This window comes from Capricornis sumatraensis, chromosome 1, assembly GCF_032405125.1.
Source record: "Capricornis sumatraensis isolate serow.1 chromosome 1, serow.2, whole genome shotgun sequence".
Lineage (NCBI taxonomy): Eukaryota > Metazoa > Chordata > Mammalia > Artiodactyla > Bovidae > Capricornis > Capricornis sumatraensis.
This window is the reverse complement of record NC_091069.1, coordinates 161,489,692-161,504,861: the sequence shown is the minus strand read 5'-3', so window position 1 is coordinate 161,504,861 and position 15,170 is coordinate 161,489,692.

The window sequence follows — 15,170 nt, the reverse complement described above, 5'->3', positions numbered from 1 at the left end:
GCCTGGTAGGCTGCAGTCCATGGGGTCACTAAGAGTCGGACAGGACTGGGCGACTTCCCTTTCACTTTTCACTTGCATGCGTTGGAGAAGGACGTGGCAACCCACTCAAGTGTTCTTGCCTGGAGAATTCCAGGGACAGGGGAGCCTGGTGGGCTGCTGTCTATGGGGTTGCACAGTCGGACACGACTAAAGTGACTTAGCAGTAGCAAACTATAACGATTTAGAAGAAAACATAGAAAATCATTTCCTTGACATATGTGGAGTGTAGGGAACAAGGTATAAAGAAGGTTGAGAAGTGCTTGCAAACGAGACTCTCAACCAGGGCTGAACATTCTTGCAAACGAGATGTTCTGCCCAGTGTAGGGAACTAGGTTTAAGGAAGGTTGAGAAGTGCTTGCAAACGAGACTCTCAACCTGAGCTGAACATTCTTGCAAACGAGATGTTCAGCTAAGAATCCTGTTTGTTCCCATGGGAAAAGAACATTTCTTGCACACAAGGATGTTTCTCTGATTCCTCAAAAGGAACAGACCCTGGGACAAAACGGATTCTAAGTTGATAAGGAAGTTCCCCAAAACAAAGTCTTAGCTGCAGTAAATAAGTCAAGGTAAAGGTTATCTCGCCCTGCGCCTGCGCACTGTATAGTCTCTGAATCATAGTGCTTGGCAGCTTGCCCTGTAGGTTGTTGTGCAAGGGATATAAAATAAAGTAGCTGTAAGAAGCAAGTGTTAAAAATATAAAGATTTAAACCACTCTGCAGTGTTGGTGTTTCATTCCGTCGCCGGCAGTGGAGGCAACGATTTCTTAAGAAGGCATAAAAAAACACCAACAATAAAGCAAATGTGCATGTGTGTATGTGTGTGCACATGCATACACATCTATATTAAGATTTAAAACATCTCTTCATTAAAGTTCAGTTCATGAAAATGCACCATTAAAAATTGTGAATGTAGCTACTCATTGGAAGAAGTTTGCCAAACATTTATGTCCAACAATGAACATTTATCCCAAATATATTTTTAAAACTTCTACAAATCAGTAGTAAAAAGGCAACTTTTAAGAAAACTGAGCAAAGAACATTTTTCATGAAAGAAGATATCCTATTGTTCAATGAATTTATGAAAAAAATATTAGTCAATTCTGTTATTTAGTGAGGAATTACAGATTAAACCAATGATATACCCTTCTGTATAAATAAGAATTGCAAAAAAAAAACAAAAAAACACCAAAATTGCTGGTAAGAATGTGAGGCAATCAGAACTCACTCTCATACACAGCTCATGATAGAGTAAATTAATAGAACTGTTTCAGAAAATTGTGAGGTGAGCTTAGGTTTATTTTATGATCCAACAATTCAACTCTGTCATATATGTGCTACAAATTATGTATCAGAAGCTACCACAATGATGTTTATACCAACACTATTCATACTTTCCCAATACTGGAATCACCCAACTATCCAACACAGAATGAGTAAATTAATTATAATATATTCCTAAAGAGAATATTATGCATCACCTGTAATACAGAAGAAAATATTTGAAGATTCATGTATGTAACGTTGAATAAAAGAGGTTAGATATTCTTAAAAGTATATAGTATGTTTATTTTTTAAATTTTTGTGAAGTGTAAAAAAGAAAAAAATAATCTATGGTGTTAGAAGTCAGGTTATGGTTTGTTTTTAACAGTAGTGACTGAAGAGGGGCATTGGAGGTTTGAGTGGTATTGTGAATGTAATATTTCTTGACCTACATGCCAGTAACATGGGTATATTCATTTTGCACAAAATTAACCTGCCTATGAAGTATTATTCTACATGTTAACTTTCAGTAAAATATTCAAAACTTTGCCCTTAATGTCATTGTTTTGATGTCATGAGCAGCACAAATAAAAACAGTAGATTATTTTGTTCTTTATTAAATAAAATTTAGGCGAAAGATCCATTCTTAAGTGATCTTTAGCACAATATCTGGAATTTTAGTAACTTTCATTTTGCTATCATTTAGTCTTATCATTCCAGTGTATAGGATAATTTATCTTCAAATATTGCTAATTAAGCATAAAGACAGGCCCCTATACAAGCCTATAAATCTAAGGGATGTATATGTCTTCATTTATCTTTTTTTTCCCCCTTTCTCTCAGCCTCATATTGTGTGCTTTTCATTCTGTAAAGGTCATGATGGCTCATAAATCTTCTCACTGACAAGAGATCAAATTCATTTTCAAAAAGCAAGGAATTGTCACTTTACATAGTTTGAAAAATATTGTTACTATAAGAAACATTCACTGTTTTATTAATAGTAGTCATTTGGAAAATTTACATAGATAATATATAAACAATTTACCATCAAGAAGGTGGATCATAACATCCTTAAACATGGACTGTGCATATTAACTTTCATCCATGTTACATTCAGTTGTCATGTCTGCTTCAATTCCTCTCAGTTATGACAGTTTTTGAGATTTTGTTTTAATGACCTTGACAATTTTGAGGAGTATTGGTCACATATTTGCAGGATATTCTTCTATGGGAAAAGAGAAAAAAAGAATAACTTCATAGTGGATAGCTCTGACATTTTCTATACGAACAGAGAATGGTGTTTTTATTTTTTATATTACACTTTATGTTATCTGTACTTCTAGGATAATGTGGCTTACCTTCAACAGGTGGCTGAATACTGCATTTTGCAAGGCTTTCATTTTTAATTTTTAAAACTCAAATTTTAGAAAGCATTTCAGATATCATGAAGAGACAATAGCAGTTGATGGAAAAATGCAATAACATTTATATTTAAAGTATGTTGTTATATGGTTATAATACAGTAACATGTATATTTAAAACTCTATATAATAAATCTTAAGTAAATATATAGGCATTCAACTACAATTTAAAAGGTGGGGAAAAACATATCAAATTACTATAAAAGGAGTCATCTCTATGGAATTGACTGAGGGACTGGGCCAGGGTCAGTGATCAGCAGACCTCTGTGCTATTGAAAAGTTTTGCATTAAGAGTATAAGTATTTATACTCTGCTGGCTCAGAGATAAAGAATCCATCTGCAACATGGGAAGCCTGGGTTCAATCCCTGGGTTGGGAAAGTCCCCAGGAGAAGGGAATGGCTACATATGGCTACCCACTTGCTTGGAGAATTCCATGGACAGAGGAACCTGGCAGGCTACAATCCATGGGGTCACAAAGAGTCAGACAAACCTGTGCTGCTTTCACTTCACTTCACTTCATTCATTTTTTTTTTTTATGTTGTTAAACATAATACACAGAATAACGTAACATTCTGGTGCCCCACTATAGCTTCATTCAGAAGACAAAGAAGATGTAACTTGTAAAAGAAATGGTATGGACCCAACAGAAGCAGAAGGTACTAAGAAGAGGTGGCAAGAATACACAGAAGAACTGTACAAAAAGATCTTCATGACCCAGATAATCATGATGGTATGATCACTCACCTAGAGTCAGACATCCTGGAATGCAAAATCAAGTGGGACTTGGGAAGCATCACTACAAACCAAGCTAGTGGAGGTGATAGAATTCCAGTTGAGCTATTTCAAATCCTAAAAGATGATGCTCTGAAAGTGCTGCACTCAATATGCCAGCAAATTTGGAAAACGCAGCAGTGAGTGGAAACAGAACTGGAAAAGGTCAGTTTTTATTCCAATCCCAAAGAAAGGCAATGCCAAAGAAGATTCAACTACCACACAATTGCACTTATCTCACACACTAGTAAAATAATGCTCAAAATTTTCCAAGCCAGGCTTCAACAGTATGTGAACCATGAACATCCAAATGTTCAAGCTGGTTTTAGAAAGGGCAGAAGAACCAGAAATCAAATTGCCAACATCTTTTGGATCATTGAAAAAGCAAGAGAGTTCAAGAAAAACACCTACTTCTGCTTTATTGACTATGCCAAAGCTTTTGTGTGGATCACAACAAACTGGAAAATTCTTCAGGAGATGAGAATACCAGATCAAATGACCTGTCTCCTGAAAAAAGTGTATTCAGGTCAAGAAGCAACAGTTAGAACTGGACATGGAACAACAGACTGGTTCCAAATCGGGAAAGAAGTATGTCAAGACTGTATATTGTTACTCTGCTTACTTAAGTTAAATGCAGAGCACATCATGAGAAACGTTGGACTGGATGAAGCACAAGCTGGAATCCAGATTGCCAGGAGAAATATTATTAATCTCAGATATGCAGATGTCACCACCCTTACGGCAGAAAGTAAAGAACTAAAGAGCCTCTTGATGAAAGTGAAAGAGGAGAGTGAAAAAGTTGGCTTAAAGCTCAACATTCAGAAAACTAAGATCATGGCATCTGGTCCCATTACTTCATGGCAAATAGATGGGGAAGCAATGGAAGCAGTGAGAGAATTTTATTTTGCAGGGCTCCAAAACTACTGCAAATAGTGACTACAGTCATGAAACTAAAAGACACTTGCTCCTTGGAAGAAAAGTTATGACCAACCTAGACAGCATATTAAAAAGCAGAGACATCATTTTGCCGACAAAGGTCCATCTCATCAAAACTATGGTTTTTCCAGGAATCATGTATGGATGTGAGTTTTGGACTATAAAGAAAGCTGAGTGCCAAAGAATTGATGTTTTTGAACTGTGGTGTTGGAGAAGACTCTTGAGAGTCTCTTGGACAGCAAAGATATCCAACCAGTCCATCCTAAAGGAAACCAGTCCTGAATATTCACTGGAAGAACTGATGCTGAAGCTGAAACTCTAATTTTTTGGCCACCTGATATGAAGAATTGACTTGTTGGAAAAGATCCTGATTCTGGGAATGATTGAAGGTGAGAGGAGAATGGGCCAATGGAGGATGAGATGGTTGAATGGCATCACCAACTCAATGGACATGAGTTTGAGTAAACTCCAGGAGTTTGTGATGGACAGAGAAGCCTGGCATGCTGCAGTCCATGGGGTCACAAATGGTCGGACAGGATTGAGTGATTGAACTGACTAACTAACTGAACCTGTGAAGATGCAGAAAGCATGACCCATAAAAGACTGACTTTGAGAATTGATATGAACTTTGAAAGATTCTCTCTGCAAAATTGCCAAACTTCTTCCTTTAAAGTGTGGCCGTGGATGAGGTACATAAGCACCACCAGGGAACTTTTAGTTATCCCAATTCCTAGACTCCATCTAGACTTCTTGGATCAGAAACTCTGAAGATGAGGTCCAGCGATCTGTGTTTTAACAAATCCTCTAGGTGCTGCCAATATACAATAAATGTTGAAAATCACCAATTTAATGAGCTATTATCAGAAAGGAGCTTTAAAATGAGTCAATTCACTTAATTAATTAAAAGTAATCACAATCTTCCTGTACAATTATTGTTAAAACAGGAGTCAGAAATCAGTATTAACCTCAGTAGGGCCACTGCAGTGAACACTACTCCAAATCCACTCTTTACTAAAGAGAATCCCAGGGGTTTTTTTTCAGTCCATTATAGAGGGTTGGTCATATTAACCAGCTCTGGCCAACGTGATACAAATAGTTGTAACCGTTTTCAAAGTATAAAGATTCAGCTGACAGGTTTTAGTTTGGTTGGTTTTTCTGTTTTTCATTGTTTTCTCCTTGTTGTTGTTTAGATGTTCAGTCGTGCTTGACACTTTGCAACCCCTTGGATTGTAGCCAGCCAGGCTCCCCTCTGTCCATGGCGGTTTCCATATGAGAATAGTGGAAAGGGTTGCCATTTCCTCCTCCAGGGGACCTTCTTAATTCTTTTTCTCCTCTGGCATGTATAGAGGTCCATACTTTTGTACTTATAGGTACAGAAGTATCTCAGAACCATGAGACTGAAAACTTTGTGCTAAGGTTGGGAATGGAAGAAAAATTCCAGCTATTTGGGACATTTTTGACATAATGGGGATCATTTCACAGGTCCACCACAGTTTATCCTCAGACCTCACAAGTAAACTCTCATTTGATAAAGTTGCTATCATTTTAGACATTGAAGGCAAACCAACATAGCAAATAATATAGAGGTTCAGTTTGGTTAAGGTAAAAGGAGTAACACAAAATGAGATGGGAGAAAAGACAGAGAAATGAGAGATATAAAATATATACAGGGCAATAGAGTAAAAGTTGATGAAGATCAATAAGAATGACATTGCATTCAATCTACACTTTAGATTCTCTAAATTTAGATCTGAATTTTACTCAGTAGTCTGTTATAAATGTGCCTGTCACTGTTAGGCTCAGGCAAAAACCCCAAATAGACATGAGCATCTTGTTTGTAACACAGCCACACTACAGACACAGAGAAAGAAAGCTTTAGGAAAAGATATAGGACTTCAGCCTGCTTCACTGCTTGCTCCTTGATTTCTCTAGTTTCCAGTTTCCATAACCAGTAAGCTCTTTCCATTCTAGCTTAAAAATTCTAAAAGAAGATGGATATCATTTGTAGTGATAATATATATAAACTAAAATACGAAATAAATTAGTGCCACTATTACACTCTGATTTTTTTTTTTTTTTTTTTTTGCTGGGAAGATGACTTTCCCCACAACATCCTGGCCATGCATTCCAGTAAGCAACTCTTTCCTCCAAATACCATTCTCACACACTTGAGTTCTTGATTTCAGATGTAGCTGTAATCCACAGTTAAAAAGCTTTTTTCCACATGAGTTCTTACTTCCTATTATAAAAGTGGGCTCATTGAATATGCTCTCTTTGTATAATACTGTCTATTGATGGCAGTGATTTTACATTCACCCTGGGGCCAGTGTTGTATTCACTTTCAAACAAAGCACTTTGCCACTTGTTTCCCCTTTCTTATAGTAGCAGCCACAATGCCAACTTTTGGCATGAAACACAAGACAGCATTTCTGACTATTAGATCTGTGCCAACTTTTTAGAATCTTGTCTTTTTTGTGCTTCTACCTCTGGGACAGTAGATTAAAGAAGAAGTTGCAGTAACATTTATACCCTTGGTCTGAGCATCAGGAAGATACAACTAAATATGTGGTGGGAATTTTTTGTTGTTCAAGAAGATTTGAAAAGTAGAAGTGAAAAATAACTCATTAAGGTGATATCTATTAACTCCATTTCCTGACTTCTTCAGTCCTTCAGAATCAAATTGTATCCTTTCAATGCTGAGGGGCACAGATGCTTTCAAAGCCACAGCACATCTGCTCTGTAGCTCCGGTGACAGCATCCCAAGAGTATTTTATTTAACTCTAGCTACTGAAGTTGGATACGCTCTGGATGAGCTGCATAAATGACTAATTTGTCCCCCTTTCATTCATATAATGATCTGCATATTTTTTTCGAGAAGAGTCAAAAAATTTTACACTTTACTAATAAGACCCCAGAAGACAACCATTTTCATCACCGTTTTTATTTTTTTGATGGGAAAGGTGAAGCACAAGAAGCCTTTGATTTTTTGAAGAATGCTCCAACAGAGCACATTTCTCCTCAAAGACACTGAGTGGCCCTTTTGATATTTTCAAGAGCTCTATAATTCCAAGAGAATAAAGCTGAAAGGGGGACAGAAATATGGCATCTTGAGTGCAGATCACTGGTTTTTAAGTATTCTTTGCTTTTCTTCTGTTATTAATTGTGTATGCTTTGCTCTTCAATGTCAAGAGAAACTGTGCCTGTTCACAGGAGGCTAAAAATGTCTTAGAAAATTTCCGTGAGTACTTATAAGATTAAGATGTTTCCATCCACAAGTGTATCTAATCTCAGTGATAACACACTGATTGGTACAGGTGGCCTCTCAATTAACAATGCACTTCACTGAAGTATGACCTTTCACAAGCAGTAACAGCCTTCCTCAATTTGGCATAAATCAGCCAAGTTTCTTTTATGTCCAGTTTTCTTAGTCTTATAATGTATCTGGAACTCCTGGCATAGTCCTGAAATATTTGACATTTTACTTCTGATACGAGAAAGTCCTGCAGGTACAGTGTAAACTAATCTTATTCGATAACATATGGACTTGCTCCTTCAGAGTAGTTTAAAATTATAAATAACAAGATGTACATAAATATTTATATATATATATAGGTCTTTGGGCTTCCCTGGTGGTGCAGAGGTTAAAGCGTCTGCCTGCAATGTGGGAGACCTGGGTTCGATCCCTGGGTCAGGAAGATCCTCTGGAGAAGGAAATGGCAACCCACTCCAGTATTCTTGCCTGGAGAATCCCATGGATGGAGGAGCCTGGCGGGCTACAGTCCATGGGTCGCAAAGAGTCAGACACGACTGAGTGACTTCACTTTCACGTTCATAGGTCTTCTATAAATATAATTACTTTTAAACCATTTACTAAGATATAATCCATAAAATGTACAATGTAACCATTCAGGTATATGATATTATTTAGTATAATCACAAATATGTGCAATCATTACTGTAATCTAGAACATTTTCATCACCTCAAGGATGAAACCCTATTCCCATTAGCTATCACCTCCTTATCTCTATTTGTTTTTCTAACCCTGAACAACCACTAATCTATTTTCTATCTTGCTTTCCTTGGACTTTACACATTAAAACAAAACTAAACATAAACAAAAAAAACTTTGTCTTTGTATTTCAGCATTTTTACTCTTATACCTCGTCAGCTTAAAGAAAAATGCACAACTTGAAAGTTGTGTATTTAGGTTTTACTCAGTCTTACTGAGGACTATAGCCTAGGAGATAACTCTCCATAGTCAATGAGTAACTCTGCATAAATGGCTCCACAGAGGTAGGGGAGAAGCCTGTGTGTGTGTGTGTGTGTGTGTGTGTGTGTGTGTGTGTGTGTGTGTGTGTGTGAATTTTGAGGGGCTAGGAAATACATACTGTCAAGCAGGTATCTTGGTAAAGATTACTGCTAATCACAGATTCTCAAGGTAATGATTTCAGTGCTCTTCTCTGTACAGGAAGATGCCAGAATCCGGCGTCACTGAAACTTTTCCCGAGATATGTACTTAACTATCTAGAGGTGTATTTATCTAATGCAGAGAGTGCCTAATTCTGTTTTTCATCCTGCATCCTCAAAGGGTATACTGTTGGTAGGCAATTGCAGTGGGTTGCAACTTCAACCTTTGTACAAAAAAACAACACTCTTTCTTCTTTTTTGTTCACAATCTCCCCTGTTTGGGTCATAAATTCAATCAAGATTTGGGAGGTATTTTATGATGAATTTGTTGCACAGAACAAGGAAAGTACATTCCTAGGTCAGATAAGGATTTTCTTGATGGGACATTCATGTGCTAGAAATTCTCTGGATTATCTGTCTTACTGTTCTATTACAAACCAGGAAGAATTTTTCCCTGATTGCTTCATCCAATATCTAGAGTTATTTTATTAAAATTAATTTTATATAGAACTATATATGTGATCAATTGCCTCAAGACATTTAGCCATCATTAATTTTGTGAGAGATCTGGTTATACATTGGGTAATACAAGGAATAACAGTAATACCAGTAATAACATTAATAAGGTCATATCAGAGCATCAATAGACATAAATTATAAATAGTTTAAAAATAACAAAGAGAGGTCTAAGTAGGACAATTATTAGTGTAACTAGTTTCAATCTAGATTGCCATAAGACACCAGGTCTGGAGGTGAACAAGATGAAGAAGCCAAATTCTGCAAGGACCAGGTAGAGAGCCGAAGATAAAGGTTTCATCTTCATGTACAAAGACACACTTTACCACTGTTTTATAAGTCACATCTCAATCTGTAGGAGATCAGATCAAGATGGCCAGGAAAGAGGATTTGGAGCTCACTTCCCCCCACAAACACATCAAAAATATGCTTATATGTGGAACAGTACTCACAGAAAACTAACTGGAAACTGGAAGAATAGCTCCTATGCAACCAAAACTTCAAGGAAGATGTCCACAGAACTGAGCAGAATGGAAAAAAAAGAAAAGGCATCATATCAGGACCTGCACCCCTAGGAGAGATCTGAAAGGAAGAGAAGGTCCACATGGGTGGACCCTCACCCTGGAGAGTGATGAAATTCAGGCACAGACTGAATGTCCCACATCTGGGGTCCTATTGCTGAGGAGACAAGTCCCCTTGCCTGATGGAAAAACTGCTGGGACAGATATAAAGGCTGGAGAAGCCTAGACTCTACTCAAAAAAAGTGCACATGTGCTAGGTTGACAACAATCAGGGTGGAGAAAGCTCTGCACTAGTAGCTACCATCTTGTCGCATTTCCCAATCTAAGTAGGCCAAACACCCAGGCCCTGCTCACTCAGCACCACAGCTTGGCACAGGATCTGAGCCAGCCAGAACCTGAAAAAAGATACTGTCATAGCTAAGCAGAGATAGACCCAAGGCCTAGGTGGTCCACATGGGGTAGCGGTGGTCATTCTCAGTGCTTATTCAAGTAACAGTAAAAACCAAATTACCATGGTCCCTGTTCCCAGTTCTTGCTCCCAACTCAGTCTTTCCATTGCTGTTGTTCAGTTGCCATGTCATGTCCCTTTCTTTGTGATCGCATGGACTGTAGCACACCAGACTTCCCTGTCCCTCACCATCTCCCAGAGTTTGCCCAAGTTCATGTCCATTGAATCGGTGATGCCATCTAAACATCTCATCCTCTTCTCCTTCTGCCTTCAGTAATTCCTAGCATCAGGGTCTTTTCCAATGAGTCAGCTCTTTGCATCGGGTGGCCAAAGTACTGGAGATTCAGCTTCACCATCAGTCCTCCCAAGGAATATTCAGGTTTGATTTCCTTTAATATTGACTTGTTTGAACTCCTTGCTGTCCAAGGGACTCTCAAGAATTTTCTCCAGCACCATGGTTCAAAATCATCAATTCTTTGGTGCTCTGCCTTCTATATAGCCCAACTCTCACATCCATACCTGACTATTGGAAAGACCATAGCTGTTTATGATGAGAGCTTTCTAAAACTTACCAATTTAGAAGATTTTCCTCTTTAAAGAATCCATCATCTGACCATTGATAAGTAGGATTTTAATAGCTGCTGCTGCTAAGTTGCTTCAGTCGTGTCCGACTCTGTGTGACCCCATAGACGGCCGCCCAACGTGCTCCCCCGTCCCTGGGACTCTCCAGGCAAGAACACTGGAGTGGGTTGCCATTTCCTTCTCCAATGCATGAAAATGAAAAGTGAAAATGAAGTCACTCAGTCGTGTCTGATTCCCAGCGACCCCATGGACTGCAACCCACCAGGCTCCTCCATCCATGGGATTTTCCAGGCAAGAGTACTAGAGTGGGGTGTCATTGCCTTCCCCGTCTTAATAGCTACTCAAACTCAAAGATGCAAGAGGCATCTCCATGTGAGAGTACAAACGATGTAGATTCCTAAGATCTAGAAAGTGTACTCCCCCACAAAAAAGTTCAGAAAATAAAGTTTATATTGTATAGATAGACACAAAGCCAGTTGAGATGATAAAGGCCCCTAATGGACTTGGATCTGTTATAACACATTTCTATGAGGCTAGCTTGGATGGATAAAAAGGTAATAGATTGAACATCAAATACATTAATACATATACCTTTCAGATGGCAGAGACCACAGAGAATTTTTCTAACTGGTAAATACATCAAACTTTCAAGACATCGGACAAGACACCTAAGATCAGGCAGAACACTTATAGCTAATGCACACAAAGGTAATGAAAGTTCCTCCTGAAAAGCTTTGGTTCCCTTAAGAGCAGAACTTAAAAAAAAAAAAAAAAAAAATTTTTTTTCAAAATGGCCATAATAATCAAACACATTTTTATTGGTTTTTAGAATTATTGTTGCCTTCTCTGGAAAATCAATTTTGGTGTTATAAGACGAAGTTCAGAGAGAGAGAAAGACAGCAAGAAGATCACTGTGGTGGGCATTTAGAAAAATGTGCATATGTGCGTGTTAAGTCGCTTCAGTCATGAACAGACTCTTTGGAACCCTATGGACTGTAGACCACCAGGGTCCTCTGTCCATGGGATTTTCTAGGTAAGAATACTGGACTGGATTGCCATGCCCTTCCCCAGAGGATCTTCCTGACCCAGGGATCGAACCCTAGTATCTTATGTCTCCTGAATTGGCAGATGGGTTCTTTACAACTAGTGACACCTGGGAAGCCCTTTTAGAAAAATAGGGAGGAACAAAGGGAAAGCCTGAATCAGCATCAGTTGCAATTTTAAACTTTGATATGATTTCAAGCAATTTAAAAAATTGATTTCCTGTAAAGAAGTTACTATTTCCTTATTCAGAAGCACCTAAATACCAGTCAAAATAACTTTTCACTTAATCTCTCTGATTTTACTGCCAGCTTTCTCTAGTGGTATATGGAAAAAAAAAAAAAAAAGTTCGAATGTCAAAAGACCCCCATCTCAGCCATTTCAGGGTGAGATCTCTTTTAGTTACTAACTTTACAAAAAGTTTAAAGCCATTACACAAATTAAAAAACCCAGACCCAGATTGCATAACTTGTGAATTCTATGAAATATTCAAGGAAGAAACAGTACAATTTCTACACTAATATTACCAGAAAAGAGAAAATATTTTTTAACTTATTTTTAAAATTCAAATTACCCTGAAACAAAAAGCAGACAGACATTTATCAAAAGAATAGGGAGAACTACAGGCTAATATCTCTTATGAACTTAGAGACAAAATGTTCTTAAATAAAACACCTATTCCACATAATAATGATGGTCTTAATCCAGGTAATAAAGCCTGAAAAAAAGCATGAAAAACATTCAAAAACTGCTAAGTAGTGGGCGAAAATCTCTTTATTTATAGACAATACAATCATCTACATTAAAAATCCCAAGAAGTCTACAAAGGCCTAGGATATAAGGTTAATATAATAAAATCTATAATGTTTATATATGTTAAAAATTATAAATTAAAATTTTAAACAAACAAAAATTCCCAGGTACCTGAAGAAATTCCTTGGAATAACAAAGGCTCTTCCTATCTCAGGAAGATGTCTCACATGCTATTCTCTCTCAAGAACCTTGTACATTCTAAAAGTGAGTGAAGGCACATAGAGCTAACTCTTTTGTTTCAGGTAAATTATGATATCGAGTTTGGGTTCACACTCAACTTGCTATTGATGTACCAGACACCCTTGAAATATTCAGAATGGAAGTTAAGGAAGATGCCCATTTTTACATTCCATTACATAGATTCCCAACAAAATTAATTTCCCAATAAATGGGTGGTAAAAAATAACCTATGCAGGTTGACTATTTGATTTCCTAATGTTGAACAATAGATCATAGAAAATATAGATTCTCTCAGGGCACTCTGTCTCACTTTCAGCAGGTCTCACATCAAATTTCACTTTTTCTTTGTTACCATATGGATAAAGAACTCTCTGTTACTTTTCTCAAGTCTCTAAATCAGAACCTCCTATTTCATTTTCATTTTAAAAGTACTCATTACTACCTAATATACACATAATATGCGATATAGACACAAAATCATGACATTTATTATCTGCCTCTCTTGCTAAATAAAAATTTGAGAATAGAGCTGGACATTTTTTCCCTCACAGCTATGGTCCTAGCATCTAGCACCTAGTGACTATTTGAAGGTTAGCAAATCTTCATTGAATTAATTAATGGATATTTACCAGTCTCTGAAATTTCCTTGTCCAGTTACTTACTTATATATTATTTGTTTCCTTTCTAGAAAGTAAGCTCTTGAGAGTAATAACTATGTGCATCTTCTCTATTGCTGAATCCTTGGATCTTACAAGAGTTCTTAACACATAGGAAGCACTTAGCTATTGTTCAAAATTCTAGAAATTATCTATGAATCCATGATTACAATTAGGTGATGAATTTTACTTTTTAAAATATTGAAATCTATAAATAAAAAAATGGCATTTCAAATATCTCTGTGAAGCTATTGTGATATTCTTCATGTAGTCAGTCAACTTCATAAATGGTTCTTTCTGTAGAGATCATAACATATGACTTGCATTGTAAGATTTGTTTATAGCTAGCATTTGTGTCAGAGGATACTGAGTTAATTTACTAAATTGGCTTCATTCAGATTATATCTGTTTCTAATTTCCAATGGATTAAAAAAAAGACATTTAAAACTAAAATGTCCTGGACCTTATTTTAGATGATGAGTGATTGTTTTGATGTATTAAATTATTTCTCATACTTTTTCTTCACCATTTCTTAAGACAAAATAGTACAGATGAATATAACTAGTGAAGTAATGCAAACATTTTCACAAGTTAAGTAATGAACATCTGAGTGTTGCAGAAGTGGCAATAAGCAATTGTTTGGCAAACATATAAGGATCAATGAAGAAGAATTGTGGACATTTCAGGAGACAAGAGAAATAATAAGCCATTAATCCCTAAGAACTCATGGGCATCTTATGAATAAATCACATATAAACCACAGACTGGACAGGTGATGTTGCATATAATTTGTAACACAGAAATTCAAGGAAGTAGAAATTCAAAAGCAACAATATTGGAAAGACCAAGCCACACAAATATGCTCAAAGGCAAAACATAAATAATCATAATTACATACACAAAGAAGTGATTTTTGAGACATTCTTAAATAGGAAATGATTGAATAATATTTCTCTACTGAGATCCATAATCCTGGAGACAAATTCATGAATTTGTTTACAATGGTTTATGGTCAAGAGAGAAGAGGTGCCCCCTAGAACTTCCACCTAGAACTGATCAAAGGTGGTGAAATTCTATAATTGTAATATTAATAATTAGTCCACTATCTTACTAAGTTTCAAAGAATGAAGAATCTAATTATTAGAAAATATTTTTGGAAAAGTCTGGTAAGACTGCTTCTCAAGTCCATTCATGTTGACTTTTATTGGGTTTGCTTCTTCCCTTTTACTATTTAATTTTTCTAGGGCTTCAGGAAGAGTGTTAAACTGTGGACTATAGCCCCTCAGGTTCCTCTGTCCATGGGATTTTCCAGCAAGAAAAGTGGGACGGATTGCCATTTCCTTCTCCAGGGGTCTTCCCAACCCAGGGATCAAACCTAAGTCTCTTGCATTCCAGGTAGATTCTTTACCACTGAGCCACTAGGGAATCCATTATAGTCCTGAAGCCATACTTATTGTATGACTCAAGGTTCTTGGCTTTTAAAATTGGTAGCTCCCTTAGAGAGTAGACTGGTTATAATATTTTAGTCAATTTCCATTCTTGAAACCCACAAAATACATTTTTTCTATGAAGGTCAGG